A 12,790-nucleotide genomic window follows, 5' to 3' on the forward strand; every position below is an offset into this window, starting at 1 on the left:
ACCTCAGCCTCCCAAAGGTGCAGGATTACAGGCTGAGCCACCGAGCCCGGCTAACATTTTTATTTTAAAAGGCAGCATGAGGATGTCTTTGTAAAGGATGTAGGAACCTGTCACATTCTTTGTCATGCAGATTGACTCGTGCAATGCAGCCATTTAATGAAACACTGACATTTACCAGATATAAACTTAACAGCAAGAAATGACGTTCTAGCTGTGCACATTTTTATATGCTGAATCACAAGCCTACCATCGCTCTAGACACATCAAGAGATACACAATCCCAGGTGCCCACTTATCTCTGGATATTCATGATCAGGTGCTTGGGACGGGGGAAGGTGAGGGAAAAAACAATTTCAGATCATGGTCCCTTATCCTTAGACACCTTTGTCCTACATACATAAGAGACATGCTTGGCTGAAATATGGGCATCGAGTGGATAAAAACGAAAGAGAAACTCAGACTGGTTTATCCAGGCATGCCCAGTTCAGGTGCTTGAGAGAAAAGCAAGAGAACTAGGTGTCTCAGGACAGATGTGCACCTAGGAGCGGAGTGGGTGTCCGTCAGCGTGGAGGAGAGGGGCTTAGGGAGAGGAGCACAGAGGCTGCTGCCCCAGGGACCTGCAACATGGCCCTGTATCCCCAAGGGTTCACTGAGCCCCCCCCAACACCTGTACTGGAATAAACAGCTTGAGCCAGACTCCTCAAGCACCGAGTGGGCTGTGTCCTCAAGGGACTTATTGAGCTGGTGAAGGAGCTGGTGATGCCCCCTGCCCTTCCCGGCCTGGGGTCCTGCAGCCCGTTCCCCAACAGTTTCAGTGTCCCTGTGTAGAATAAAGCTCCCTTCTGTCCACAGACCTCTTCCGAGACTGGTGATACTGGGACCCTGGGGGCACTGGCTGGGAGGGTCCGTGGAGAGGTTGCTGGTGGTCTTCTGAGACTGGTGCGTCTTCTCCACCCTGAGAACAACTGTGGAATTGGCACGTTTCCTGTCGGAATTTTCACATCCTCGTGTGTGTGGGTGTTTTCATGGATTCTGCCTGGTGATTAATTCTCCCAAGGAACTCACATAGGAAGTCATCTGTTGCACTGTGCACCCTTTCAGAGGTTACTCTGCATGTTAATTTCCCCAGTGTGAGGGATAATTTATGAGTCAGACAAGGACAGATCTGAGGCCAGAGGCTGCTGCCAGTGGGAAAGGCCTCAGGATGAGGTTCCAGGGATGCCACCAGCCCCAGGGCTCTCCTGGGACTGTGCCAGCCTGTGGTCCTGAAGGGAGCTAGTCTAGACACTGACTGGGGACCACTTTGTCCCTGCACCAGGCCTGCCAGTTCTCCCTCTGCAGTCACACCGAGAGGGCCCTGTGCTCAGGAGAGCCCCGGCATGGCTTAACCTTCTGCTGTCGCCATCTGGACAGTCTTAAGAGTTTGAGCAAAGGATCCCACATTTCCCACCCAGCCCCACACATTGTGTGGTCTGCCTGGCTATCAGGTTGAGGCAGTGCCGACCTCTCTGCACAGTGCAGGCTGCTGGGGTCCTAGCCGACTTGCTTTGACTCCTTGGTGAGGCTCACACCTGAGCCAAACACGTGTGCACCACCATCCTGACCCCCTCCCTCTGTGGCATGAATCTGTCTGTTCAGCTGGGGGAGAGTCCCCCAGGGCTGATGATGTCATCTGGGCCTAGGAAGAGAAGATCACGGGAGCCAGAGTTCTAGTGTTTCAGGGCGCCCAGAGGGAGGGTCTCACCTGTCCCCAGTCCAGGTCCCTGTGGCTGCTTTACGGAAAGCGGGAGCGGCCCCCAAGGCCATACAGAAGCATTTCTGGGCCAATCCAGGCAAAGCTCACCCTGCCCTGCCCCTGTGCTGATTCTAGTGGGAGCCCTTAGCCGAACCAGGGTGAGTCCTGGTGGTATGCCGAGTCCGGCCTCTGCCTCGCAGGGCACCTGTCTCAGACGTACCCCTCAATCTCTCCCTTCTCAGGAAAACACATCCTCGCAGCCCAAGACCTGCTGTTGCCGTTCCCTGCCACAGGGAGGCGAGAACTCTGTGTCCAGAGTGGGCCCCAAGAGTGTGTCGGCCAGCAGCACTCCTCAGAATGACCCACTCCCGAGCCTTCTGAGCAAGCCTCTGGAATTGGGCTGTGACGCTTGCCTCACTGGACGCAGCACCTAAGGCGACTCGGGGAAGGGGAGAACCCTGACAGGCGAGGCCCTTCACCCTGACGGCTCCCAGCCCCTGGTCGTCACCCTCTGCTTCTCCCAGACCTCTCTGCCTGCCAGGAACTTCCAGACAGTTCCCCAGGACTCTGGAGCAGGCAGAGAGGCTCATTCGTAAACTTTTCAGAGCGTGAGCATCTTGCCGCTGAGAAGGAACCTCTGGGCAGAGAGTGGCAGAGAGAGGAGTGAGGTCAATGGAGACCCTGCTGGGCAGGGGTGGGCTCCCGCTGACACCCTCACCAAGGGCCCATGCACGTTGATGGAATGACAGCAGCCAGTACTCACGAAGCACTCATCATGCACAGGTGATGTGCTTTTGTTCTTTTCTTTGTACTGATGGGGTCTCAGACAGGCTGTGCTTAAACTCCTGACTTCAGGCTAATCCTCCTACCTTAGCCTCCCAAAGTGCTGAAATGACAGCATGAGCGATCATGCCCAGCCACAGGTGCTGTTCTGAGTCACACAAAACACCCATGAATCAGCTACAGATGAAGAAACTGAGACACAGAGAAGTCCAGATCCCTGCCCAAGGACACACAGCTGGTGAGGGGCAGAGTAGGATTTTAACCTAGATAGTCTTGAGGTAGGCTAGCTAGCTTGGATAGGAGGTGGGAGGGTAGAAAATGACTGAGCTGGAGGTTAAGAAACTTCCTGTGACTTGTACCTTATGTGAAACTGACACCCCAAAAACAAACAAGCAAACAAAAACTAGATAAAAGCCAGCACTTCCTACCCTGGAGTGTGCACTTTTAGTTCAAACTGAAGCTTCTTTTACTCTTTTTGACTTGTCCCTGAATGATTTCCAACAATGGAGTCAAGAGTCTGGATTCAGGTGCAGGTTGAGGATCATTCCTCTCGGGAAGAGGCTTCCAGTCCCCAGCTGTGGCTGGGCCTAGCTGGGGAGCGCTGTCTCTCTCCCTGAGACGATCCACCCCAAGCCTGCTGGCATCAGCATAGGTTGAGTATTGTACCTCTTGGAAGAGACTTCCAACTCCTCAGGGAATAGGAGTCAGCCAGGCCCTGCTGGGTCTAACTGGGAAGCTCTGTCCCTCTCGCTGAGACCAACCGCTCCAAGCCCGCCACCATCAGCCTGACTCTGGACCGCTGCAGCTCATGGCTCTCAGGGCCATCTCTAAAGAGCTGACCTCGCCCCAGGGCCAGCAGCCCCACAGCCAGCCGCCCCACGGGTGCCCCTGGACTTCAGGGATGGTGGGAGCTGGGGACTCCGGGAGCTGGTGACTCCGGGAGCTGGTATCAGGGTTGACCCTGCTGAGCTTGTTTCAATAACCACACATCTGGGATGAGAGCCGTCCCAACTTGCGTGTCTCCTTTTGTCCCTGGCAGCCAGTGACCTCAGGACACATGAAGAGGGACCCTAGGATGGACGAGAGAGAACAAAACACACACTGGAGGGAGGGACTCAAGCATACAGGAAAGCACACACAGAGTTTTAAAACCTCTGTTAGCCGGGCTCGGTGGCTCAGCCTGTAATCATCCCACGCCTTGGGAGGCTGAGGTGAGTGGATTGCCTGAGCCCGCGGGTTCGAGACCCGCCTGGGCAATTTGGAGCGACCTCATCTCTACGATAAATCAAGAATTAGCTGGGCTTGGTAGCACATGCCTGCAGTTCCAGCTACTTGGAAGGCTGAGGCGGAAGGATCGCCGGAGCATGGCAGGTCGAGGCTGCGGTGGCCGGGAGCGGCCACTGCACTCCAGTCTGGGCGACAGAGTGAGACTCCAACTCGAAATAAATAAATAAATAAATAAAAATAAAAAAATAAAACCTCTGTTAATGTTTTCAAAGTGACAGAAGATATCGTGTCTGTGAAAAACAATGCACGATTATCTGTGTATGTCTGTCAATGTTTGGGCAGGATCCCACCAGCAGGGTTGCTTTGCTTCCTTCTGGGTTCTCTTGAAGGGGATGAGGAGGCCTGCAGCCGCCTTGAGGGAATTTGAACAGAGGCAGCTTGATTTCTCCTCCATGGAGAGACCACTGTGAACCTACTCTCGTCATGGATCCATCTCAAATGCCCCCACTCCAACCCCAGATCAAGTGGTCAGCTTCCAAACAGCTAGAAAGGCTCCCTCTGCTCCTGTGGGATGCACAGGTTCCAAGGCCACACCCCAGGTCTTCACAGGAGTCTCTTCTGGGACTGCCTGTTCCGCTCAAATTACGAGTGACTTAGCCTCTCTGGGCCTCAGTTTCTCATCATTGTAGACACTTCCACGTCTGGCCACCGTGGACAGAATGAGACAATACAAATAATGTGTCTACTTTGGATTCCACAAGACGGGGTTAGTGAGTTCTGGCTAAATTCCAGATGGACTCGGCCACCCATGTTGACAGCTCGGGCGCTAGAGTTCTAGGTAAGGATCTCGCACCCCAGCATTGGCCGTGGGGGTCATGGATTCAATGGGTCACCCACAGCAGGACTGGGAATGATTCCCAGAAACAGGAGCAGGCGGTGAGTAACGCCTGCAGGTCACCCTGCGTGAGGCACGCAGGGGACGTGGTGTCGGATCTCCAGAGCTAAAACCCAATCACAGACAGAGTTCCTCCAGGTGTAGAAGCTTGATGTGCTACTTCCTCCACCACAGGCAAGGGCGGCCCTTCTTCCTGGTACCACGACCGTGGAACTGCCCAGCTCTCTGCAGGGCTTCTGGGCTCCCTGAGCTGTCCTTGACCAAAGTGGGGAGCAGGACTGGGGTGGGAACTCTGCAGCACTCCGTTTCTGGCCTGGGGGACTGGGCACGGTGAGGCCCCTTGGGGTGCTGTCGATGTTGGGGAAACCTCCACAAAGTGTGGCTGTGAAGGCCCTGGAAATTTCCCCGCAGACTCTGCCCAGAGCTCAGCATACGCTCCAGCCCACTCACCGCCACATACCCTCTGTGTCATCGCCCCTCTGTGCGACGGACGTGCAGGTACTTGTGAGCTCTTGATACTTCCGCTCCAGTGTCTCAGCTTCCTCTCAAACTCTTCCCGAACAACACAGGGCAACTTCTCATCCACACACTCTCTCTGGCAGTTGCCTGTTCCAAAGACAGCCCCGCCCCCTGTTCAGGGCCCGAGTCCCTTCTCCTCTCACATCTCAGCAGACCGCCCCTCTCCCCGGAATCCGTACCACCACCAAGATCCGGCTTGCTGGATCACTCAGGTGCCTGGATGCTTTTCTCAGGATGACTGTGCAGCTCTGACATTGTTTTCTGTTTCAGCTGTGGAGCCACAGGGAGATCTGGGTACTTTGGAGAAAAGGAAAAAAGCAGCCTCTGCTGTTGCTGCCACCGTTGGTTCTGCTAAATGTCCTCACTCGGATTCCTGGTCAGCAGCTGCCCTGGCCTGGCTGGGTAGTGGATCTGAGCAACCTTGGTCCGGCTGTGCCCAGGGCAGTGATGGGTGTGGCATGTGGAGGTGGATGCCCAAGCTTCTGAGTTGATGACGAGATGTGGGCCGAAACAAGGATCCCAGCCCATGGCTGAGAGGGAAGCCTAGACCCCAGAGAGTCCAGGCTGTGGGGCAAAGGACAGATTTCATGGGGCTAACCATCTGCTACCCACCATGCACCTTCCTGTGCCCTGTTGGTTTCTCATACCAACCCTGGGGAGTCGAGATGATCGTACCTTTCACAGAAGAGAAAACAGCCCTGCAGGGAGACACAGTTTCTTGCTCACAGCCCGTCATGTGGAAGATTATCTGAACGCCGTTACAGTACCAGGCAAGCTATCTGGAACAGAAAAGCTCATGGGCCAAATCAATATGCTTGAATGGCAGGTTTCTAAGAATCCGTTCAAAAAGCACAGCGAGAAGCAGGGAAGGAGATGGGAGGACCACATGACCTGATTTCCAGGTACAAATATTCACAGGTCCCTCTTTCTCTGCCAGCGCGTGTTGCCCGCCACGTGTGACCATGAAGACCAGAGCCCAGGTCCCGGCAAGAGTGCCATAGCTGAAGGGACCCAGGGAGGGGCCGTGACGCAGATTGGCTCAATGGGGCAGACACAGGACCTGCATGCCTTGCCGTCGTAGAGCTGCCAAGCACGGGTTTTATGTATTTCTTGAGCAGAGGGCACACAGCACCAGGATGGGCACCACCAACGGGTGGTGAATGAAGATGCTGCGAGTGTAGTGCCACTTGTGAACTGGGGCCCAAGAGTCTCGTGCATATGAAGCAGCTCTCAGGCCTTCTCTCCCTTCCCACTAGGTAACATACGTGTGCTCTGTAACTAGGTATCTCTTCCGAACACATCTAAAGTGTCTTGGTGCATCGTACAAGCCACAAGCATACTCATCTCTGATGTCACCCAGCGTTCTCTGAGGCAAGGGCACCTGGCAGGGTCACACAGCAGCAGAGCCAGGGGCGAGGATAGCCCCTCTCTGTCTGACTCCCCAGCCCACAGGCCTGCCAGGAAGCACTGCCTCGTAAGTCTAGCGGGAGAGAGGAGTGCGGGGAGGAGCCTTTGTTTCACGGAAGGGCTGGGCAGGCTCCTGGGAGAAGACTTGGGGGGTGACCCCGAAGGATGACTTTCACTCCCTCAGGAGACGGCTTCAGGAAGGGCACTGCGGGGGCCAAGGAAAAAAGGACATTGTGGCTGGCTGGAAGGAATGGCCTGAGGGCACAGGGCAGCACCTCCGCCCTGGTGCCCCGTGGAAGACCCATGGCTCCCGTGTGTCTGGAAATACAGCTTGTGTTTCCCAACAGGGCGGCTGTGGAGGAAGGTGATTACAGGGAGCAGGCGACGGATTCGTCTGGGAATTCTGCAGGAAGTGACCGTGGAGGATGAAGATTCCTTCGTGAAACTGCCTGGGAAGGAGACAGTAGAGACACACTAAGGAGGCTGGAGGAACAATGGCCCCCCATCGAGGTGTCAGGGTCTTATCCGTGATCTGAAGAGATGGTGGCCAAACGGCCAGTTCCTGAAGTTCAGAGGCTTTAGGAACTCTAAAACACAGGCGGGAGAAAACAGTCACCACCTCCTGGGAGAGTCGAGTCTTCCGGGCAGTGAAGATGCACATCAGGGCTCTGTGCCTCCCCCCGAGTCTGGGCCTGGGGCTGTGGGACCCACAAGGATGACACAGATGCAGCCCGAGTATGGCTAGAAAGGAATCCAGCGACTGCCACAGGAGTCTTGAATCCATGCATGAAGACCATGACTTTCTTTGGGATCCGTGTGGCCAAGAACAAAGCAGAAGGATAGGCCATTAAAATGTTCAGTTTCCCAAATATAGATTATTTTTAATACCTCATATTTTTCCTCAAACATCGACATAACTTTGAATGATTTTTTAGCAATGAGCATGATAATTAAAAATTTTCAGACACTTTATTTTATTTATAAAAACAGAATTAGCTTTAGTCTGGGTACAGTGGTTTGTGCCTGTAACCCCAGCACTTAGGGATGCTAGATGCAGGAGGATTGCCTGGGCCCAGGAGTTTGAGACCAGCCGGGGCAACATAGCAAGACCTCATCCCTACAAAAAAACAAGATGTCAGCCAGGTGTGGTGGCTCATGCCTGTGGTCCCAGCCCTCAGGAAGCTGAGGAAGGAGGATCCCTTGAGCCCAGGAAGCTGAGGCTGTGGTGAGGCACGGTCGTACCACTGGCGTCCAACCTGGGCAAAAGAGTGCAACTCTAACTCAAAACAAAACAAAACAAAATAGGCTTCAATATTTCATATCGTAACCAAATTTCATTTTGTCCGCATTTCCCAATGAAGTAAATGCTTCTTTTTCCATTTCTAGCCCATCAGCTGAAGCGGCCAGAAACCGTGAGGCCCGCTCTGGAAACTGCACCCCGGGCACTTCTGCACGGCCACTTTTCCTTCCATGGTTCTCATTTGACGTGGTTCAGCCATCCGGAAGCAGGAACGCAGACTTATAGCTTGCACAAGCTTGCTTTTCTTTCACACGCGTGGGGCTTTCAGATCCTCAGTTGCAGCTGCTTTGTCTTATGTAAATTCATGAATTGCTGGGCAGTAAACAGCCATCGTTCTGATAATCTGGACTCTTAGGGAAATGGTAATTTGCCTTCCTAAACAGTGGGAGAGATATATTGAGACCACACTTCTTCTCACCCCAAGAAGTGCACAGTATCATGGCAATGCCAATGGAAGAGAGCTCCCAGTCAGTATGAAATGATTAGTCACTCGTGTTCTTGGCTACATCTTTTTAGTATTTTCTTTATATTTCTCCAAAGCAATCTGACAGGAATTTTATTAGTTGGAGTCCTCCAGAGAACAGAAGAGAGGGGATGGATCTTAAGGATCGACTCCCATGATTATGGGGGCTGCCGAGTTCAAAGTCTGCAGAACAGGCTGGAAACCCAGGGAGGAGCTCAAGGTGCAGTTGGAGTCTAAAGCTAGGATACTCTCTTTCTCTGGGAGGCCAGTGTTTTGTGGTTTTTGTTGTTGTTGTTAAGACCTTCAACTGCTTGGATGAGGCCTACCCACATCATGGCGAGAGTCATCTGCTTTACTCAAAGTCTACTGGCTTAGATGTTGCTCTCATCTAAAAAGTACCTTCACAGATTAATGTTGGACCAGATACGTGAAAGAAGCCTCTTCATTTGTCTTTGTGAGTAGGTAATCCCAGGGTCTTCACGTTTGAAACCAAAGCGTGGGCAGTGGTCACAGCAGCTCTTTCCCTGCTCGCCGGGGGGCAGACGGGAGGCACAAGCAGTGGGGTGAATCCTCCCCATTCATAGAACAGTGACGGGGGCTCATGTGGCACCCTGGGCGGATGACTGTCAGGCCCCCACCTGAGCCAGGGTCTGCTTTTTGGTGTCCCCAAGGAGAACCTTGCCTCGGCATCCCATGTGAGGGACAGGTGATGCAGGGGGTCTTCAGGGTCCCAGACAAACGGCATAATGTGGCCCCTCCCCTCCTCAACCTGGTCTCTGGAAACTCACAGAGCCTGGGTCTGGTCCACGCACAGGATCCAAATACCGGTCCAGATGGGCTGGAAGGGCAGGTCTTGCAGAGAGGAGGGGCCCAGGGCAAGGCAGTGTCCAGGGTGCTGTCCTGAGAGATTCTCCAGGGGATAGGTGCCCTTGAGAGGCAGAGAGAAAGGCAATGGGGGAGAAGGATGGAGTGCAGACACAGAGGGCTCTTTTCCCCAGTGAGTGCATCCCGGGGCATGCATTGCACAGTGAGGAGATGAGGCGTCAGAGCTCAGCTCTCCTTAAACTCTTCTCTCTCTGCACTGGCTGGTCCTGTTTCTGGCCTTCAAGGCCTTTGGGGGAACAAAAGCAAGGCGAAGACCAGGCCCGCACACCCCCTCGTGCCCACCCGTGCCCAGGAGTAAGCATGGACTCTGCCTCCCCTGCCCTCCCCACTGGCAAAGAGGGGAGGGTGAGGAGGCTGGCAGGTCATAGGTCCTGGCGTGCCCCCAAGGACACAGGGCCACACTGGGTGGCCCTCCTGACACCCCCTTGCCAACCCTTCCGCGAGGCAGGGTGGACACTGTGGCCGGAGCGGACTCCTTGCAGGAGTCTCCAACTGGTTCTCCACCAGGCGTCCGGCTGAAAGGCAAAGCTGAGGGCTGATTCCGAGAAAGAACATGTCTGCTAGGTTTATGCTTCAGGGAGGACAGATCATTATTGAGAGCTGGCAGAGCCATCGATTTTCCGGGTCTGGAGTTTACAAACAAAATCCTTCTCTTGTGAAGGCAGACTAGCGATGGAAACACCTTCTACATCACTGTCAGAGTAAATGGTTCGTCTCTGCAATCAATCTCTCTGTTCTTTAAGGCAGAATTAGGGGAATTTGCATAATTGTTTCTTGTTTCAAGAAATCTCACAAGGATTGCAGTCTGCAGATAAAGCAGCCTGGGCTCCAGGCTATGCCAACCGAGGGAAGGTGGCTGTGGAGAAACTGACTTCAGAGGACAAACCCACAGGCAGCCTTCTGGGAGGCTCTGGGCTCTAGATCAAAAGGCCTCTCGGTCAGATGATCCACCTTCGGGGACGCGTGGTGTGACCCCTGCCAGGGAAGGAGTGGGGAGACCATGTTCATGAAAGCCTCTGGCCTCTGGCTTAACAACTCCAGGATTCCCGTCTCTGATACGTTAATAAAATGAGCCAGAGATGGTGAAAATCAGCGAATAAACTGGCTTACAGTAGCTAAGACAGAGAGGAGAAAACTAAACTAAACTTCAAGACCAGCCGTCCTCTAAAGTAAGGAGGTTCCAGAGAGGTGCTGAACTCTTGACTCCTCCCAGAGCCACCAGGCAAAGAGACGATGTCTTGAGGACTGTCACTGCTGCTCCACACCCAGAGACAGAGAAGCTAAGTGGGCACGTTCAGCTTGACGTCCTTGACACACGATGAGCTTTGGAAACAGTCGCTGGGGAGAAGTCAGTGAACAGAAACTGCCCGTATCATATCAGGAGGCCGTGGGGCCGCCCTGGCCGGAAAGCCTACCTGGACCTGGCTACCCCCAGGTAGGGGCACAGACACAGCAAGATACTCAGCAAGAGCTCGGGGGGAGCAGACCTCAGGGATTCTGCGAGACTCTTCACTCCTTCCCATTCCCTATGCAGAAAAATTTTTCTGCTTCTGTGAGGACAGAGTCCAGCCTTCCCAGCCCACCCCAGAGCAGAAATGTCCACGCCCGCTGGAAGGGGGAAGTAAAAACACAGGAAGGGGCGATCTAGAAACAAAACCAGTCAAGGATCCGCACTCTGTTGCTTCAGACATACAGGAAAATGGGAGAGACAGTCCAGCACCTGCTCCATCTTGCTGGAAATAAATCCTATGCAGGATCAAAGGCGAAGGGTGACCTTTGGGACTTTCCTGCTGGGTGTTTCTGGCCTGCTGCAAGCTGGGATAAAGCAGAGGTCCCCACGCCTCTCCCCAGGACCCCTGCAAGCCCCTCCTCCTCCAAAGAGAATGCTGGACCTTTCGCCTTCCCCTCCCCCGGCCTCCCAGTCATGTCCTCCTCACCACGGGGTGCTGCAGGCTGGTGCACCGTTTCTACTTGTCACCTTCCCCCCATGCCCCCCCACACACTCAAAGCAGATGAGAGCTGCTGAGGCAGAGAGGAAACGTGTCTGACTCTGGTGTCCCCTGTAGGTTCTTGCCCTGAAATGCTGTTTGCAGACACCCGTTGATTGATCCACAAGAGAGGATGAGTAAAAACCGGAAGGGTGGGATGTGAAGGTGACCTGGACCTCACCAGCGGGTGATGTTGCGTCAGGCTTACACTGACTTGGCAGCCGCCCCACAAGGTGAACACGGGGGAGTCCTCCTCAGAAGCCCTGGCTTCCTTCTCTCTGACACTAAGTGTTTGAGGTATCTTCAGTGGATCACCATTGTTTTGAGGCATGTTAATAATAAAACTGGAAAAATTAAACATAAACTACAATAAATAAAAATAAATAATACAGTAAATTTTAAAACTAAATAGAATGTTTTCTCTAATCCAAAAAGTCCAAGAAACTGGAGAAAAATGATTATAGCAAAACTTCTCTGAACTTTTCACATAAAAAATATGTGTGAAAATCCAGGGTAGCAGTAGAGAGTCTCCTCAAATTTATTTATAATGTGAACACTTTTCTGTGAAAAAAAAAATTAGTGTTCCATCCAGTACAGTACGGAGACAGTAGCACTCCAGGGGATTCAACTGGGTGTGTCCAGTGCCGTGTGAAAAAGGGCGCATTCCAGCTTCAAATAACATGCATGTCCAGGGCAGGATGGAAAAGGAGCACCCCAGGTTCACAAAACTGGACATGTCCAGGGCAGGATGAAAAATAGAGCACTCCGGATTCATCTAACTGGACGTGACCAGGGCAGGATGGAAAAGGAAGCCCTCCAAGTTCACACAACTGGACATGTCCAGGGCAGCTTGAGCTCCCCTGGACGGGGTCTGCTTGGGCAGCCTCCAAAATGGTTGGGCTACACATCCAACGTGGCCCTCGGATCACCCTCAGTCTCTCCACATACCCTGGGCTGCAGTGGCTGTGAGAAATGCAGGAGACTGTTCATTAAACCAACAAAGTGAACCACCTGACGCAGCTGTCAGAATGCTGCTTCCCGGGGTGCTGTTCTGGGGAAGTGAGGGGCTTGCCTGAGCTTTCAGCAAATAGCATGAGCCTCGCGGGGTTGAAGTGGATGATCATAAGCACTGAGGCCCAGCGTTGGGCAGCCCATGCCCAAGGACACTGTTCGGGCTGGCAGAGGGAAAGCGGGGGGCGTGGCTAGCTCGCAGCTCCCGCCTGCTCTGCAGCTGGACATGGGAGGCTATCTCGGTCCTGGACAGCCTCTGAGCAGGCTTTGCTGTTTTTGTTCCCATTCCACCGTTGAGGAAACGAGGCCCAGAACCGAGCCATAAAACAGCCGGGATTCTAGCTGGGTGACCTAACGCCAGAGGCACTGCCCTTGGGGCCTGTCCTGAGAGTCACCCACCATGGTGTCAGAGAGCCGCCCATGGTCATCCTGGGCATCTAGAAAGACCGCCAGTGGTCCTGTGGCACCATCCCCCATCTAAGTGTCAAGCCCTGTTGAAAATTCTGTGGAAGGAAACCGAGAACAAGGCATGCACACAGGCCCTCTCCGCCTTGCAGGCGAGCCGTGGAGTGTTCAG

Source organism: Carlito syrichta, unplaced genomic scaffold, assembly GCF_000164805.1.
Source record: "Carlito syrichta isolate Samal-C Ts95f unplaced genomic scaffold, Tarsius_syrichta-2.0.1 Scaffold28313, whole genome shotgun sequence".
Taxonomy (NCBI): domain Eukaryota; kingdom Metazoa; phylum Chordata; class Mammalia; order Primates; family Tarsiidae; genus Carlito; species Carlito syrichta.